Consider the following 11,760-nt stretch of genomic DNA (forward strand, 5'->3'; position numbering starts at 1 on the left):
TAGCATGTTAAGAGATCCTAGAAGTGCAATAGTCTCTTCCCAACCTGAAAAGCTGATAGATGGGAACAGAAAAATACTCAGCGCTACACAGAAACACTGGCCTTTCCCTGTGGTTGGAAATTCCAAGGCCCAGTCTTCTTCAGGGAAATATATAAAGTATAACAGTGGTGTTTATATTCTAACACACAGATTACTTCTAAGCAAAGACAAGCCAACTGAAAAGAGATAGACTTTGGGTAGAGAGTAGTAAATCAGGGCAATAGCTGCAGGGATACAGTGGCTTTGGACAGGCAAAGAAATTCACATTTTTTTGAGAAGGAAAATTAAACATCTCATGTGAGATGACAAGTTCAGTCTAAATTAAGAGGACTGAAGGATATACCCCACCCTTTTGCTGCATAGGTGGGTGTGAAGTTGTCAAATTAACCTTGAGTCTGGTGACTTCCCAGTGACTCCTTGGCTCATGGGATGTCTTTCTCCAAACACAATCCTAGAGCCTGATTCAAACCAGTATGTGAGTATAGGGTCTACCCAAAGGTATGACATCTCTCAGTCTGGACAGACTAAGGAACACAAAAAATGTGGATTCTATCCAGGAAGCCAATTGCGGCTTCATTTCTTTTAGAATTAGAGATTCATTGGCTGCTTCCTGAGCAGAGGACACTTCCTGTTCACTGAATGCTACAGAGGAACTTCCACAAGGCTGGCAAGAGTCAGACAGATCACAGTCAACAAACAAGTCAGAAAACTTGCATCCAGTGAGTCCTGTAGGATTTCCTTGTCTTCAAACACCTCTACTTCCTGATGAACCAGGTGGGATAGGATGACAAGGGATTAGACACCACAGTGTCCCAGCTGATACCATGGCAGACAAAAGGGAGTAGTTGCAGAAAGCAAAGCAGCAGTCCCCTCAAAATGGGAAAAGCTGCCCTCCTACATGCAGGGGGGGCATGTGCCTGCCTGGAGGTGGAGTACCAGCCAGCTGCTGGTGTGCAGTGCTACAGAACCAGCTGGTGCAGGATGTTAAACTCTCCCTGTGTGACACAACCAGGTCTCACAGCACCCACAGAGGCCTAGAGCAGGGTGTCAGCTCTGTCACATAAATTTTGTTGAGTTTTACATGCCACATCCAAGAAACAGAACTCTTGAAGCATTCCAGATTCCCAGATCTTGTGTTTTTAATGCCTCATTTATTTTTAATATTTTGACAGGAAAAGTTTTTTTTGTTGTTTGTTTTCATATTGTTTCTCTAGCAATGAAATACTTGCCCATATACTAACGCCAAAGAGAAAGAAAGTAAATGGGCATCTCACCTGGGTCAGCTAACCAAAGTTGAAGTCAGGTGAAGAGACTGAAGAATTGCAATCTATGCAAGCACCTCCATGAAAAAGCCCACATTGTTAGAAAGGATAATTTGTGGCTGGCTGACTGAATGAAACAACTACAGTCAGCACACTTTATTTTCCCCCTGGATCTTCAGTCTCTAAGTGTCACTGTTGAATTAACAGTCCATGACTCTTCAGAGTTACCCAGGGGATACTGGTTGATGTCTTCCTTCTTCCTCATGATAATTTTGATTTTCTGCAAATAAATTCAGAAAAGCAGGTCACATTAAGCAAATCACATATACATATGACCAAATCAGGGTCCGATCACAGCAGCAAGACACAAACATGCTCAGGCTTACACCAGGACCTCCTGAGAGGTCCATGGGTTAAATCCTGTGAGGAGCAGATGAGCCTGCTGTCCAGACCCCTGGGCAAAATATCCCTGAACTAGTAGATCATGATCTTACATCCTCTGACCTCTATCTTGCAAACAGGTAAACGCACTTTTCCCTGGATCTTCAGGAATTGGCCTAGAAGTGTTGCTGAAAGAGAGCTCTCTCATTGGATATCACAGTTGTTGAGTAGTTAAAAAAACTTATAGACATTACCGGACCAGTGGAAGAATTCTATAAACCCTAACCCAAAATGAATCTGTGGTGTTTCACAGAAACGTTGCTCATATAAAGGCCCAGTCTTGCTTCATGAAAAGCAAGATAAATGCAGACGTGTGCACGTGCTGAATTTAAGCTGACTGCTTAGCTAAGAAAAGCCAACTTAGGAAATAGAGACTGGGGCTCACAGCAGTGAAACTAGGGTGACAGCATCTCCAAATATGCAGGCAAAGCTGCTGGTGGTCTGGGACAGGCACAGAGACTTCATGGACATTGTGCAGAAACATGAATTACATCATTGCAAGTGACAAGAGACATCAGATCCACACAAGTAGATCTAATAGACACCGATTGTATACCTCCTGTACACAGGCAGGTATGAGCTTATCACAGCTGCCTGGTGTCCAATAACCTGACAGTGGGGCCAGTGAGACAAAGGCATGGCATAGGCTGAGGAAAAGAGGGAAGTTCCCTGGCCCACCTGACATCTGTTTAATATTCCACTTCTGATTCCATCCAATATGTCTACAGGGCCTGCCTTTGGAGTGGACCCTGCCAAGCCTAAACACAAGCAGAAGCCACCTGGAAGAATATTGAGACTTCTTCCTCATCATGGTGGCAAGGTTCACTGTCTACATCCAGAGCACAGTGACTTCTTCCTCAAATGGGAATTTGGGAGCTGCTGTAAGGCTGTTCCGAGTCAGGCCACGGCAAATTCAAAGAGTGAAAGATGCTCCTCCAGTGAATCCAGGCCTCCCTCCCTCAACCTCCTGCAGCTCCTGATGAGCCAGGTTGGGGAGGATGACAAGAGATTACATCAAGAGGAATGAGACACGAGGGAGTTTGGTAGGAGTCATGAGAGTGACCCCAGAAAGCAAAGGTGCAGGGTGGTGGGGTGGTGGATAATGTGTGTGGCTGCCATGGGAACCAGAGAGAAAGGAAACAGTTGGTGCTCACTGCATGAGAAATACAGAAGCCACTGGGGAAGGAGACTCAACCACGCCTGCACAGCATGGTCATGATGTGCAGCACACAGGGAGAACTGTGGCAGGTGCCCCACCACGTGTCTGGGGGTGGTACCCTTGAGTGATGGTAGACTCCAGAAATGGTGTGGTTTCTATGCCTCTTTCTTTTTTAAAAATTTATTTTGTACTTGTTATTTCAGGTTAATGTGAGGGTACAAATGAATAGGTTACAATGTTTGCATTTTTTAGGTAGAGTCTCTTTTATAGCTGTGTCCTGCACCCAAAAGGTGTGCCATATACCCTTATATTGTGCCCATTAAGTAGGAGCATACAGATCCTCTCCAGGCTGCCCTAAACTTGAATTGAGTTTTTCTCTTATGTGGGCATGTATTAGATTATCTATTGGCATCATATTAGTAATGAGTACATTGGATACTTGCTTTTCCATTCTTATGATACTTTACTACTAAGATTGTTTCAACTACAACCAGTTAATACAAAAGATGTGAAGTCTCTGTCTTTTTATGGTGAATAGTATTCCATGGTACACATATACCACAGTTTGTTAATCCATCCTGGGTTGATGGGCACTTGGGTTGCTCCCACATCTTGGCAGTTGTAAACTGAGCTGCAATAATCATTCTAGTGCAATGTCCCTATGCTAAAATGATTTTTTTTTTCTTGAGGGTGCCTAGCAGTGGGATTGCAGGATCAAATGGGAGGTCTAATGTGAGATCTTTGAGGATTCTCCATACTTCTTTCCAAAGAGGCTGTATTAGTTTGCAGTCCCACCAACAGTGTAAAAGTGTTCCCTTCTCTCCACATTCACGTCTAGGCCTCTTTCTTTTAATATTGTGACAGAAAAACTGAATTTGTTGTCTAGGTACTGGTGTTTAACTTCGCTAGTTATGCCCTAATTTCTCTGCTTGTGTTTAACTTTGGCTAGTTATGCCCTAATTTCTCTGCTTGTGTTTAACTTTGGTTTGTGTTTCTCTGCTTGTGTTTAACTTTTAATTTCTTTGCTTGTTACCACTGCTATTTATCCTTCCTAACAAGAACCTAAAGATAACTACTGAGAAAGCAGATATGCATCTCCTCCTGGTTTTCATGAAGAGAGAAAACAGGTGTTCTCTGGGTGTTCAGGAAAACCCTAAGGCTGGTTCATCTTATAAGTAACACAAAGACAACAGGCAACTGTGCTAACTGGGCTATTTCATTGTTGAGTACATTAAATCAATAAAATCTGTGGTGTTGTTAATCCTTGCACCTGGAATCTGTCATCACCTTCACCTCATTATAGGCCCTTTCTGAGACCTCCTCCATGTCTTATACATCCATTACCAGCTTCTGATTCTTCACTGTTACCCAGGGGTAAGCAGGTGTTGTGCTTATTCAACCTCCTCACCCACATGATATTCTGCAAATACACAAGTGTCCACTCTGCTATTTTCCACTTCACACACTACAAACCCAGTGACCTATATGTGCACCGAGATATAACCATCTACGTGTAAGTCAGTATCATAATGAAACTCCTCCTGTTTTGTCTTTAATGAAATGCCCTGGATGGTTTCCTAATCCATCCGACAACGTGCCTTTGATCTGGTGGGATCACCACCCTGGCATGCTCATCTCCAAACTGGGCCAAATAAAAAACACCTTTTCCTCCCATCTTAAAGGTGTTTGTGAGCTTCTCTCTGGGTTTCTGCAGCTCTGTCTCCAATTGTGCCACAGATCTGACCCCAGGCATAGGCTTTATGTCCCTTAATAGCTGTCAATAAGAACCCATTTCTTTCTCTAAGCAGCAAACAATCCTGTCCCATAGCCCCCCATATATTAGGGAACTTCATGGGCCCTCCAACTTGACTTCTGCTATATTATTGAGGGAAATTCTCTCCATGGGAAGTGTTTCAGTATAAACCACATTTCTACCACCAAGCACCACTATTTCAAGTATCTTAACACCACAGAGCAAGGAGCAGTATCCTATTCTGAAATAGATTTATAAATATTCCTAAATTTCAATGGCGTATCTACTGTTACAGAGATTATTTGATCCTTTTTCCTGAGGGGAAGACAGAAATTCAGGAAGGATGAATTAATCACTCTTGCACAGTTACTAAAGACAATGCTTTAGGTTAGAGCCTTCCATTCTGAGCCCAGGGCTCTTTTCACTCTAATAGGCTGCCTCCTGTCACATCCTCCTTCCTGTACTTTAAAACTGGGTAGATACTGCCTCCTGCTCCAAAAACCATGCTGCATCATGGAAGAAGGATATATTTGAAATACCGTGACCACCAACACCTTTGGTTTCTCATCTCAGTTGCTATCCATCCGTTTCTGGTCAGGTCATAACCACAATATTTAGTGGAAAGAAAAGTCACTGGTGTGTTGTCATTTCTGGAGGTATGACCCTCTGGAGTCTCTCATAAGCCTGGGACATTGGATAATCAGGGTCTGTGGCCAACTTACCTGGGCTGAGTGTGTAGAGAGGTGCTCTGCTAGCCTGTGCCCCTCAGTCAGTTGCTCTCGGAGGCCCTGCCCCTGGCAGTTGTCATTGTAGGTGAGGAAAGCCCTAACATGTGATAGAGTAAGGAGGCGACATCCCTTTCTTCCCATAACTGCTCTTTTAACAGGGCCAACTTCTGCTCCTGAATGTGAATTATGACACTATTTCCTAAGATAAGAGAGTAGAGAAAATTTGTGTGAGAGAGGGATGAGTGACAAGTTCTAAGTATTACAGCAGAGATTTCTGTGAAAGTATTGTTAAGGACCCCTTCAAGCATAATTTCATCATATGTTTGGTGAAATGCTAGTGGTAAAAAGAAAGGCCTTGCCAGTAATGGAGAGTGCTCCTTAAGATTCCACATTCCATTCCTGTTTTTCTTCTGCACACAAAATTGCATCAGTTCCTAATCAGATTCACAAAGATATCCCTTTGTTTCCTCGTTTTGGCCAGTCAACTCCATATGAAAATACACTGGGTGGGTTTGTAGCTAGAGCGAAGAGATGAAGACATAGAAATGATAGATGTGAGATACTACTGCTAAGTAAAGAGGAAAGACATGGTGGGGATGGTCCATGAAAAAAATAGAGAGGGGAAGAAGAAGTTGTAGAGATTAGGGTTGGGAATGGAGAAGGATTGTGGGGGGCATGGGGGAGGAAAGAAGGGGGTTAGCAAGGTAATTTTGGAGTGGATGAGGAAATTTGAGAGGATTCACCCAGGTGGCCTCACAGAACAAGACTCAGAAGTTCCAGCATCAGACCAAGAAAGGTACGAAGGCAGTGAAAATAACCAGCCACAGATGAATGGCCAACAAGCACATGAAAAATGCTCATTGTCTTTAATCATCAGAGAAATGCAAACCAAAACCACTCAGGGATATCACCTAACTCCAGTAAGATTAACCCACATTATTAAGTCCCAAATCTGAAGACTCTGGAATGGATGAGGAGAATAAGGAAGACTTCTTCACTGCTGGTGGAATTACAAACTAATACAAATTTTATGCAAGGAAGTATGGAGAACACTTAAAGAACTAAAAGTCAACCTTCCATTTCATTCCTCAATACACCCAGTAGAACAAAAAACATTTTACCACAGAGACATTTGCACCAGAATGTTTATGGCAGCTCAATTCATAATTGCCAAGACATACTAGCAATACAAATGCCCATCAATCCATGAATGGATTAGCAAACCGTGGCAGATATATATCATGGAACACTCTTCAGCCATAAGACAAGATAGAGACTTTACATCTTTTATGTGTACATGGATGGAGTTGTCACACATTCTTCATAATAAAGTATGTCAAGAATGGGGGGGAAAAAGAAAAGAAAATACACTGGGTGCACTGTGTACACAGCCACACACAGATATGTGACCAGGTCCAGCTGGGGCTAAGTGGAAATATGAAAGAACAGAAGACGACAGGGTCAAGAAGACCACATGCTTTAGGTGAAAAAATCAGAAGCCACAGTCAGGAGGGAGGGAGGTGATTGCCATCAGAGCTAATGTGGTGGCGGCTGCGCTCCATTTTGAGTATCCTCAAATGTTGACTTATTTGCTTTTCCTTGGTTAATCTGAAGTGAATTTCACTTTCATAACTAGGTGTTTTGGAAACAGAACACATAGCTCTGTGTAACAACTGCAGAACTTACCATTATTTTTGTTATCCTTGTTTTATAAATATTTGTGAGACATGTGGCCACCATGTCAACTTCTACCCTCCTCCTGGCCCACATGAACTCTTAGTGTCTCAGCTGAGCTTTCCCCTCTCAGCAATTCTCACATCTTCCCACCTACCTGCCCCCCACAGCCCCCTTACCTGAGCTTTTTAGCTAGGGTTGATGTCTCTGCCTGCTCCTCCACTTCGAAATTTGGCTTCTCACCCAGCATGGACTCCACGATGTCTCTGCACTCTTCACACTGAGAAAAGACAGACACACGAACCACAGTGAAAGCTGGCCATGCTGCTGTGGTCACTGCCTACAGGGAGGGAGGCAGGGCCTATCCAGGGACAAAAGTATCCCCAGCACCAGGCTCTCGTATTTCTCAATACATAGCATTGATAATTCTCTATTTAGAGATGAAGAGAGAGAAACTTAAAGGCACAGGAAGTAATTTCACCAGATGATTGTACTGCATTTGGTAGAGTCTGAATTCACATTATCTAAGGCAGTGATTTTCAACTGGTGTGCCATAGAACACTGGTGTGCCATGAGAGCATCTTAGGTGTGCTGCAAAAATTTTTAAAAATCATTAAATTGTTTTCAAAAGAAATTCAAAGCATAGTAAGTATATTCCTTCTTTTACTTATTTTGGTTAAACAGAATTTAAGTGTGCTGTGGAAGTGTGCTATGAGATAAAAAAGATCGAAAAACACTGGTCTAAAGCCTGACTTTGAATTACCAGTCATTCACCAAGCCTGCAGCCTGCTATGTAAAACCGTGTGGTGGAGCAGGAAGGAGCAATTTCCTGGGCAGCTGGGAAGGCCCTGAGGATGACAGGACTGATGGTTCCCTTGTGCTGGAAATTTCAAGCACTTTACCACAAAGATTAAAAAAAAAAAATCATATGTGAATGCAATTGTGTAAAATGTAAGAGCATAAAACCATGAAGGAAATAATCCAAATACTAATAAAGTTTGTGTTAAATTGGCAATAGAAGAACTAGTAAGAGATTTACAAGAAGTATGTCACATAATTCATTGCAGAGATTTAAAAAGGTTGGTACTATGATAGCTCCTAATTAACAGAGAAGGAAACTGGCACAGAGAAGACAGGCCTCGGGAGCCCAGGAGTCCTGCCCAGGGTCCCTGCTGTACACACCGCTCTGAACAGCGCTGGATGCTTGCTCCGCTGGTCCCGGGGAAAAGAGTCTGTTCCAGGAAACGGGACTTCTTTCTCACCAGGTGATGGTGTCACCTACAGAGGCCATAGTTTCTGTTAGAAGCATACTCCTCATTAACCTTTAAAGCAAGTATTGTGTCCCACCGCCACCTTCCCCGGTGTATCCAGCACAGTGCTTTCCTATTTGGCCTTCACAGAAGCTTGAATTTTTTTTTAAATTTCAGATTAATATTGAGGGTACAAATGATAAGGTTCCAATGATTGTGTTTGTTAGGTAAGGTCCCTGTAGTAGTTGTATCCCGTGCCCAAGAGGTGTGCCCACGTACCCTACCTTAGGCGGGAGCCTGCCAATCTCCCCTCCTTCCTCCCTGCCCCTATCCCCACCTTGAATTAAATTGAAATTTTCTCTCATGTGTGTTAGTTCATATCCTGGAGAAGCTTCAATTTGAGACAGGGAAAAGACAGGCATTGCTTCAGACAGCCTGAGTCAGGAAGTCTTGAAACAAAGTTTCCACCTGACCTGGTGAAAACAAGGCAGGACAAGTTCCAACCCGTTAGAACCAAGATGGCAGAGGAATGACTGCCCTTGACTTTACAGCTTCATCACAGGACTCATTACCTCACAGGTTTCTAAGCAAACCTCCCACCACCTGTGTGCCTGACGTAGATACTTTCCGTTTGATCGTATTTACTCAAAAAGAGGGCATCACCCTAATTCCAGAAAGCACCGTCTCTTTCCAAGAAATAACATAAGTATTCCCCGCTTCTTTACCCTATAATTAAATGATTGCTTAAATAGCGGGGCTAAAGGAACCGTGGGGCCAGTTTTCCTCCACAGGGGGAACTTTCCTCTATTCTGTGTAGTAGATTTGAATAAGACTTACTTTCACTTATACTGTCGTCGGCTCCTGAATTTTTTGTGTAAAGCCAAGAACCTACCTGGACCTCAAGTGGCTCCCAGCATTGAGGGGGGTTCAGGGGTTTGATTTTTCCAGTCAAAATTGAATTGGAATTAATTAGTTCCAGAAATCTGCACCACAGACTAAATGCTACCTGTCTGCAGGATTTGTGTGTGTGTGTGGAGTCTTACATGATACCGAGAGGATCCTCATAAAAACGGCTTAACCTATTTCTGAGGAAAACAGAAGTTCACTATCTACACTAGGAATCAATAAATGGGATTTTAACCCAAGCCCCAGCCTACACTTCGCTGCAAACTTGGAAAAGTTGCTAAACTCTTTGTGCCTCAGTTTTTCCATCTTCAGCACAATGAGGTTAAATACCCACTTCAACCATTCCAGAAGTACAGTCAAGACGGCGTTTATTTTGACAACAGGAAGAGGACAATCAAGTCTAGAGAATGCTTATTTTCTCAGAGAGAAGACATTCAGCCACCACTTTGAGGCCAGGGAACCCACAGAACTTACCGTATTTCTGCAGCTGGTTGCCCAGGAAGGAGGCAGCAGCTTCAGAGGTGAGCACTTTCTCCCCACTGTCACGGAGCTGCTGTCGACTGTCTGCCGGATGACAGCGCAATTCCTTGTTGATTTCCAGGATGCCCATCTCTGCCCTCTGACTGGACCAAAGGCTGAGAGGTCCAGCCATGCTGACATGTGTGGCAGAAGAGCAACAGCCAGGGACTGGCGAGAAGAAACCCAGACACGCTGGTGGGTGAAAAACAAATGAAATCAAATAGGTTTCATCAGGACTGAGGGATGACAAACACTATAATTCTTAACTTATTGCTGAGAAAAACTTGACCAACACTCCAGAGCACTTGACAGTCCTTAACTGAAAAAAAAGAAAGAAAGAAAAAAGAAAAAAATAAAAAGGTTCACTATGACAGAGATTAGAGCCGAGGCCTCTGCCTATAGCTCAAACTCTTACTGAAGTGAGGAAGGTAGAGCTCGCTGCGCCCGGTAACGGTCTGGGCTTCCAGTAACAGAATTAGAAGGTGGGGGTGCTGTGGGATCTGCGGAGCCCCTGCCTTCCAGTTGCCTGGTCTAGGCCTTCTGTTCCTATCTGAAGGTCATCACCAATGGGGACACCCCTAACCAGCCACTCTCAAGAGTGACTTGTGCTGATGCCACAGACCTATCCCTTCCCTGGTAAACTTTGGTCTATTTCACATTGCTCATTCTTATGTATGTTAAATCACCTAAAAGTCGTTGCCTATCATACTTTATTTTTGTAATGGTTGCACAAAGTCACCACAAGTTCTCCTTATGTTAAAACAGATGTTAGGGCTTTTTCCACAGTGAAAATCTCAAATGTTTAGATGGCCATGATGCTCTTCCTTGAGACTTCTACAGTTTTTCCTGTATCCACTAAAAAGTGTAGGACCAAAAACAGAATATTTTTATTTCTAAGTGAATGAATAATTCATTTTATTTTTAATTTATTTGTATTTTTTCTTGTATTTTCATCTTTTTTTTTTTTTTGAAAAGTAAATTTATTTTAGGTTAATGTGAGGGTACAAACAAGCAGGTCAAAATATTTGATTTTGTTAAGTAGAGTCCCTCTTGTGGTTATGTCCCACACACAAAAGGTATGCCAAACACCCCCACTCCGTGCCCTTTCAGCGAAATCACCCCAAACCCCTCCCTCTCCCTCATTATCCCACCCCCCAATGAGAATTGAAATGAGTTGTTCTCCTACATGGGCATGCATCAGATCATCTACTGGCTCCATATTAGTGTTATGTATGTTGGATAATTGCTTCTCCATTCTTGTGATACTTGACTTAGAAGAATGTGCTTCACCTCCATCCAGGATATTACAAAAGATGTGAAGTCACCATCTTTTTATGGCTGAATAGTATTCCATGGTGTGCATGTACCACAATGTGTTAACTCATTCCTCAGTTGATGGACATTTATGTTGTTTCCACATCTTGATGATTGTAAATTGAGCTGCAATAATCATTCTAGTGCAAATGTCCTTATGATAAAATAATTTTTTTTTCTTCTGGGTAGATGCCTAGTAGTGGAATTGCAGGGTCAAATGGGAGATCAATTTGAGATCTTTAAGTATTCTCCATACTTTTTTCCAAAGAGGCTGTATTAGTTTGCAGTCCCACCAACAATGTAAAAGTGTTCCCCTCTCTTCATATCCACACCCACAACTTTGAGACTGTGTGATGTAGGCTAATCCTCCTAGGATTAGGTGGTATCTCAGGGTGATTTTGATTTGCATTTCTCTGATGATTACGGACAATGCGCACTTTTTCATATGTTTGTTAGCCATTCATCTGTCTTCCTCAAAAAAGTGTTATTCATATCTCTGGCCCAATGATCGATGGAATTGTTAGCTCTTTTTTATTGATTAATTTGAGTTCTTTGTAGATCCCAGTTATCAAGCCTTTGTCCAATTCATAGTATGCAAATATCTTTTCCCCCCTCTGAAGGTTGTCTATTTGCTTTTGTCATTGTCTCTTTAGCTGAACAGAAGCTTTTCCATTTAATTAAACCCTATTTATTTATTTTTGTTGTTGCAATTGCA

General features: G+C 42.6%; 1 pseudogene; it reads right to left on the reverse strand.

The window, feature by feature from the left end:
- Positions 1–1,162: 1,162 nt before the first annotated feature.
- On the reverse strand, positions 1,163–9,864 carry LOC128585474 (putative neuroblastoma breakpoint family member 5; annotated as a pseudogene).
- Positions 9,865–11,760: the final 1,896 nt, after the last annotated feature.

The sequence above is a fragment of the Nycticebus coucang genome, chromosome 5, assembly GCF_027406575.1.
Source record: "Nycticebus coucang isolate mNycCou1 chromosome 5, mNycCou1.pri, whole genome shotgun sequence".
NCBI lineage: Eukaryota > Metazoa > Chordata > Mammalia > Primates > Lorisidae > Nycticebus > Nycticebus coucang.